The 7,144-nt window shown below is 40.1% G+C and overlaps 1 long non-coding RNA gene across 1 annotated transcript in view; it reads left to right on the top strand.

Annotated features, from left to right (window-relative positions):
* LOC112660802 (uncharacterized) overlaps window positions 1-6,829 on the top strand; it is a 69,394-nt gene extending 62,565 nt beyond the window's left edge. Inside the window, exon 4 of the long non-coding RNA XR_003137228.3 lies at window positions 6,662-6,829. This is a non-coding gene — a long non-coding RNA (uncharacterized LOC112660802). The remainder of the gene's footprint in view (window positions 1-6,661) is intronic.
* The last annotated feature ends 315 nt before the right edge of the window (window positions 6,830-7,144 follow it).

The following is a 7,144-nucleotide window of genomic DNA, read 5'->3' on the forward strand; positions in this document are numbered from 1 at the left end:
TTTTCTTTCTTTCTCTCTTTCTTTTTCTTTTCTTTCTTTCTTTCTTTCTTTCTTTCTTTCTTTCTTTCTTTCTTTCTTCTTTCTTCTTCTTTCTCTATCACAGTTAAAATAAGTCAACTGGCACTTTCCACATTCAGCTGGAAAATCTCTTTGGCAAACTTGACAAAGACATTAGGTACATGTTCTAGCTTAGTACATTCTGCAGCTCTGTAGCATGCACTGCCCTTTCTCCAGCTGCCATGGTGGCTACTTTATTGCTCCTCCAGCCTCCATCGTGGTCTCCTTACCACCTCTGTGGTCCCCACCTGCCTGACCTCATAGCCAATAGCACACGTTTTAGGTTTTTTGCTATAGCAGCATCCCATTTTCAGGAACCCATTTCTGTATCAGTTGCCTATCGATATATAACAAAACATCCCCAAGCCTAATGATTTAAATCAACAGTTATTTATTATTTCTCACAGTCCTATGGGTTGAATGAGTAATTATTCAACTCTACAAGTTATTGACCAAATCTAATTCATGTGTCTGCATTCAGCTGGTGGCCTCACTTTCCTGGAGAGAAGGCTTCTTTCAAGTATGGGGCATTTGGCTGATCATCCACTGAGGCACCCTGGTTCTCCTCCACATGGCCTCTCTCTCCATGTTGCATTTCATCCCCCAGGGCCTCCCCATGTGGCCTTTCTTTCCAGCAGAATAGTCTGGACTGCCTTACCGTATTGCTGCTGGGTTCCAAGCAAGCCAAGTGAAAACTATCAGGCCCAACATCACTTCTTTTTTACTTTATTGGTCAAAGCAAATCCCAGAATCAACATTGATTCAAGGAGAAGAAAACAGATGGGAGGAACATGCACAGATGGAAGAAATTGTTAGTAGCCATATTTATAGGAAAAACTCCCCCATCAAGTCCAGCCTACCCTCTGTATCCCTTCTATCCCCTCCCCTGAGGCCTTTCAGAATTCTGAGTATCTCTGGTGAGGACTCAGGAACTAACTTGAGTCCCTTTTGAAGCACATTCAGCTCTGACTTTGACCTTGGTTTGCATTCATGGGTTTTCTACATTGTTCCTAATACCCAAAGCTTGAGCTCTGTCACAGGGATGGTAACTAAATCTCTTCCTCCTGTTGAGGAAAAATGACTATTATTATGAGGAAAAATCCTGTTCCTGTTGAGGAAAAATCTTTACCTCCTGTTGAGGTAAAAATGATTATTATTATGAATAGCTGATATGTATTAAATCCATTCTCAAAAAAAAAAATCCATTCTCAGTACCAAGCAAACCTTGAGAACTTTGCATCATTTTTGATTTACAAATGAAGAAACTGAGATCCAGAAGGGTTAGTTAGGTGGCCCAAGGTCATAAATGGTATGTCAAGAACTGAAGCCTATGTTGCTTGTGTTGAAAGCAGTCTGCACAGGGGGCCTGGGTGATGCAGTCAGTCAAGCGTCCAATTCTTAATTTTGGCTCAGGTTATTACCTCAGGGTCTTGAGATGGAGCCCTGCCTTGGGCTCTGTGTTGAGCACAAAGTCTACTTGAGATTCTCTCTTTCCCTCTCTTTCTGCCCCTCCCCCCCCGCATCCTCTCTCTCTCTCAAATACATACATACATACATATGTCTTTAAAAAAAAAAAAAAGCTGTCTGAGTGATTCCAAAGTTCTACTTCTTTCTTCCTGGGTTGTGGCACTGCAATTCTTATCAATTCCCCTCATCCAAATTAGGTTCTAATTCCTCACCCCCTGTCCAGAGTTGGGGCCTTGCTATGTGCCAAGATGCTTCCTGATGCTGGCCTCTGTGTTTTCCTTCTTTAAAAAAATTAAATATAAATTCTATTGAAAAGTGTTGTACATACAGAAAAGCATAGTGTATAGCTTGAAGACTTTTTTTTTTTTTTTTTTTTTTTTTTTTTTTTTTTACAAAAGGTACTTACTACCCAAAACAAGAAATAGAACAGTACCACTATCCCAGAAACCCTCCTGGCCCCTCCCAGTTACTACCTCTGTTCCACAAAGATAACTAACTATTACTCTTATTTCCTTTGTTACAGATTAATTTTGACTACTTTTGAACTTTGCATAGATGGAATTATATGTATTCTTTTTATCTGGCTTCTTACTGCTTAATGTGCATAAGAGAACAGTCATATTACTGTGTGTAACAGTGGTTTATTTTCTTTTTTAAAAAATATTTATTTGAAGGGAACCTGGGTGGCTCAGTGGTTGAATGTCTTCCTTGGATCGTGATCCTAGGGTCCTGGGGGAGGTTGCTTCTCCCTCTGCCCCTCTCTCTGTGTCTCTCATGAATAAATAGCTAAAATCTTTAAAAAGTAAATGATTTATTTGAGAGAGAGAGAGACAGAAAGAGAGCATGAGCAGGAGAAGCAGAAGGAAAGGGAGAATCTCAAGCAGACTTCACGCTGAGCTCAATTTCATGAGCTGAGATCATGACATGAGCCAAAACCAAGAGTCCAGTGCTTAACTAACTGCACCAACCAGGTGCCCCTTTATTTTTGTTTCTTGATGGTGTCCATTGTATGATGATTCTGCAATCTATGTGTCCCTTCTTCAGTTGATAAACATCTGGATTCTTTCTAGATTAAGCTATTACAAATAATGCTGCTATGAACATTCTTGGACAAGCCTTTTGAGCATACATAGCTGTTAGATTTATACCTGAGAGGTCTTCAATTATGAAACAACAATTTACAAAGCATTTATATCAGTTTTCACTTCCACCAGTAGTGTAAGAGAATTTCAATTGTTCCATGTCGTTACCAACACCTGGTATGCCAGTCCTTTTAGTGTTAGCCCTCCTGGTGGTGTGTAGTAAAATCTCATTGCAGCCTTAATTTGACTGTGCATAAATGAGGCTGAAAATATATTTATATGTTTATTAGACATTCAGATGTTGTCTTTTTTGAAGTGATTATTAAAGTCTTTTTCCCATTTTTCTATTGGGTTGTCTTTCTTTTCCATTTGAAATGGTTCCTTAAATGTTCAGTTCCTTAAATATTAAACATTTGTCAGATATACATCTGACAAATATTTGCAGTATATATATATATATATATATATATATATACACATATACTGCATATATACATATACATACATATATATGTGTATATACTGCAAATATTATCTCTATTCTTTGGCTTGTTTTTGTGCAGTCTTAATTGTGTTTTTCAATAAACTTATTTTTTAAGTATCACTACCCCTATATGGCCAGTTGCTAAACTCTTCCTCCCCAATGGGGTTACAATATTTCCTCTGGGCCCTCTCTAGTGTGACCTGCTGCCTGTGCCCTTGCCTTCAGGACAATGTTTCCTGCTGGCTGCAATGAATACCCTCAGTGTTCAGTGCACCTGTTCCTGTCCTTCCAGAGCATGCTCCATCCCAGAGGGCAGATCTGGTTCCAAGTTCTGGCACTTTCCAATCTTCTCAGACTTCCTGCAGTTAACTAGCTGTGCCCCAACGTGTTCTGAAAAAGAGTTCAGGATGTCCAAACAATTGACTTATAAATGAACTTTAGAACCCATGACTCTGTGCCTTGGGGGAGTCCTAGATGTTCTATTTCCTTCTGTCTTACTCATCGAGTATCGAGCACCATTTCTAGCCAAAAGGAACTAGAACATTAAAACCATGGCTGTGGGTCAACCAAGATACCTCTGCAATTTAGTTCCAGGCCACTGATCTGTGAGAGAAATTATACTATACGAAAATGAAACTCTTAAGTCATATCGAGAAATTCAACAGATAATTATTAAGTGCCTGATATGTGTCCATCATTGTTCCAAACACTACAAGAATATCAAATGAAAAACCAGACACCAACCCATGCATACATGGCACTTATGTTTTAGATGGAGAAACAGGTAGCAAACAAGCTAAGCAAGACATCTAGCATGTTAGGTGGCACTAAAGGAAGGGAGGTAAGAGTGTCATGACATGGTAGTAGGTTGGTAGTTTTAGACAGGATGTCTGGGTAAGGCACACTGAAAAGGTGACCTTTGAGCAAAGACCAGAAAAAGGAAGACAGCCATGGTGATACCTGGGGAAGAAGAACATTTATGACAGAGGAAACAGCAAGTGCAATGACCCCTGAGATAGAAGTACATCTTTTGTGTAAAACAAAACAAAACAAAAACAGTGAGTAGCAAAGAGGCAAGAATGGCTGGAGGGGAGAGAGAAAAGCAGAGAGAAGTAGAGGAGGTCAAATAGGTATAAGGTGGGTACGCTTTACAGGTCATTGACCTACAATATGACATAGGACTATACTAACTTGGAATAGTGATGCTCCCATGCCAAGTTCACCACGAGTTTAGGTAGTGAAGATGATTGTAATTTGAGAGTTATTAAGACCAGCATCACACAGCCCTGAGGGAAAAGAAAGAACAGCCATGGGAAGGAAAGAGCTGGCTAGGGGCCATAATGCAGGACGAGGGGCTTCAGTAGGAGGTGGGGAGCTCTGAGATCCTGAGTCCACAGACAAGAAGATTCAGGGAAAGGCCAGGACAGGGGCTGTCATTAACAAACCAAGACACAGAGGTTCAGTTGAGCCTGGCTGACTTCTAGCAGGGAATTAATAAATGAGAAAAAAGGCTGAGATCACACTGAGAGATTTTACTGGTACACAGCTCATTATTCAAAAGTTAACTTCTCTCCATTGTCTGCCTGCTTTGGGGTCATTCTCTAGTACTTTAAGTTATTGTTTTTCATATTTTGTGAAGATTTTATAAATTTCATCTGTAAAAAAAATTAGTCCATCCTAACTACTAACTACTAGAAGTGAGACTTCTTTTATTATTTTAAATTTACAATGTTGTTTATCATCTTCAACAACTCCATCTACTAGACGTGTTTTGTTAGTTTGACCTCTACTCCTCTTTTTGGCTAGTCTGTCTTTCTTTCTTTCTTTCTTTCTTTCTTTCTTTCTTTCTTTCTTTCTTTCTTTCTTTCTATCTTTCTTTTTCTTTCTTTCTTTCAGAGAAAGAGTATATAAGTGAGGAGGAAGCAGCAGATGGAGAGGGAGAGAGCATCTTAAGTAGAATCCATGCTGAGTGTGGAGCCTGACACAGGGCTCAAAACCAGGACCCTGAGATCATGACCTGAGCCAAAATCAAGAGTTGAATACTTAAACAACTGAGCCACCAGGGTGCCCCTGGCTAGTAATATATTTTTTTAAGATTTCATTTATTTATTCATGAGAGACACAGAGAGAGAGGCAGAGACACAGACAGAGGGAGAAGCAGGCTCCTCACAGGGAGCCCAATGCGGGACTCGATCACTGGACAAGGGATCACGCTCTAAGCCAAAGGCAGACGCTCAACTGCTGAGCCACTCAGGTATCCCTGGCTAGTAGTTCTTAAATAAGATGTATTTTTCTTTGTTGGCTCATTGGAATTCTGATTTGATGTTGAATTGCCCAAGTTATCAGCTATCCTTCATAAAATAAAAGTTGAGCCCTCTCTACTCCTGTGGGTTAGCAATGGAGAAGCAGGCAGGTGAATAGTGTCATTGCAGATCACACAGTCTTTCTGTTCTTCTTACTTTCTCAGCTCAGAATTAGTGAAGACTCAGGGCATCATTGAACTCTGTATTAGTAATCGAGATTACTGCAAACTTAGTGGTTCAAAACAACACACATTAATTGCCTTACACTTCCTACGGGTCAGGAGTCCAGGCACAGCCAGCATGGGTTGTCTACTTTAGCATCTTATAAACCTGCAATTAAGGTGGCAGCTGGGGCAATGGGTGGGCACTCATCTAAAGCTTGACTGGGGAAGGGTCTGCATCCAAGGTCATCGGGTTGTTGACAACATTCAGTGCTTGGCAGGCCATTGCACTGAGGGCCTCAGTGTCTTTGTGGCGATTGGCTGGAGGTTATCCTCAGCTCCTCCCCATCTGAATCCTCCCCGAAACCACTTGTTTCCTCAAACCCAGCAAGAAAGTCTTCCATTAAGACCGATGTTACAGTTGTGTGCAATGTAATCACACACAGGTTTTCACCTTTGCTATGTATGTTCCGTTGGTTAGAATCAAGTCACAGGCCTCACCCACATCAAAAGGAGGAGATTTGGATAAAGGCCCAAATACTAGTAGTACAGAGGCTGTGGGGCCACTTTAGAGTCTGTCCACCATAAGTTTCTTCATGGCACCAAACACACTCATGCATTCAAAGTCAACCTACCATAGGAGGATGCATAAATTTTGGCAGTACATGTTCTACCCATGAGCCTTTCCTTTGTGCTTCACAGAGGAATTTCCTGATGTTATTAGACTCCATCTTCTTCTCTGGCACCCAAAGACAGCTAAACCTTACATAGGGCAAAGGTTCTATTCTTCTCACTGTTGCTGCAACTGTTTGGTCCAGGTGAGGCATAGATAGTAAAGTCACAAATGAGCTTCACTTAGGTGGCACATACCCAGAATTCCTCTCTGCATATGTGTTTTCACAACATGGAATGTTGGTGTTGTTTACTTCATCCAAAATAAACTGTTCGTAACCTGGAGTGAGTGGGTAAGAGATTTTTTTCCCCTAAGAATCCTAAATGGTAGCATATTACAATATATTTATAAGTTGTTATGTCCATATTGCCCTTTAACACTTATGTTATTTTTAAGGCTAAGGAGGAAAATATCATTTGTATCTTATTTTACAGAGGAGAATACTGGAGCACTGAAAGAGCATTAAAGAATGTTACAAGATGATTAGAGAAGTCAGTGGCCCATCAAATAATAGAAATGGATGTTTTTGATCAATTTATCTGTGTAAGTGTGGCTGAGCTCTTTTTACCCCTCTTCACCGGTTTCCTGCTCCCTAAAAAAAATAAAACAACAAAAAACAAGGTAGTTGGTCTTCATTTTTCCTCTATGACTCCAATATTTCATGATGGTTAGCTCAGTTTCCGCTTTTTAACCTACTCTTTGCCCAGCAAATGCTTTCAGGCAAGTGTACTCACAAATTAATCTGAGGTTTTATTGCTCTCTTTGAGGAGTGCCTAAAATTGACTATTATTGCTGGGAAAAGGCATTCAGTAAGTACTATTTCGGGTTACACTGGCTTCCAAATCTTCTTTAAAATTATTTTTTCTGTTGTCAAAAGTAATCATTCTTTTGACAAAATGAGAAAACACAAGGAGGTA

This window comes from Canis lupus, chromosome 4 (assembly GCF_003254725.2).
Source record: "Canis lupus dingo isolate Sandy chromosome 4, ASM325472v2, whole genome shotgun sequence".
Classification (NCBI taxonomy): Eukaryota; Metazoa; Chordata; class Mammalia; order Carnivora; family Canidae; genus Canis; species Canis lupus.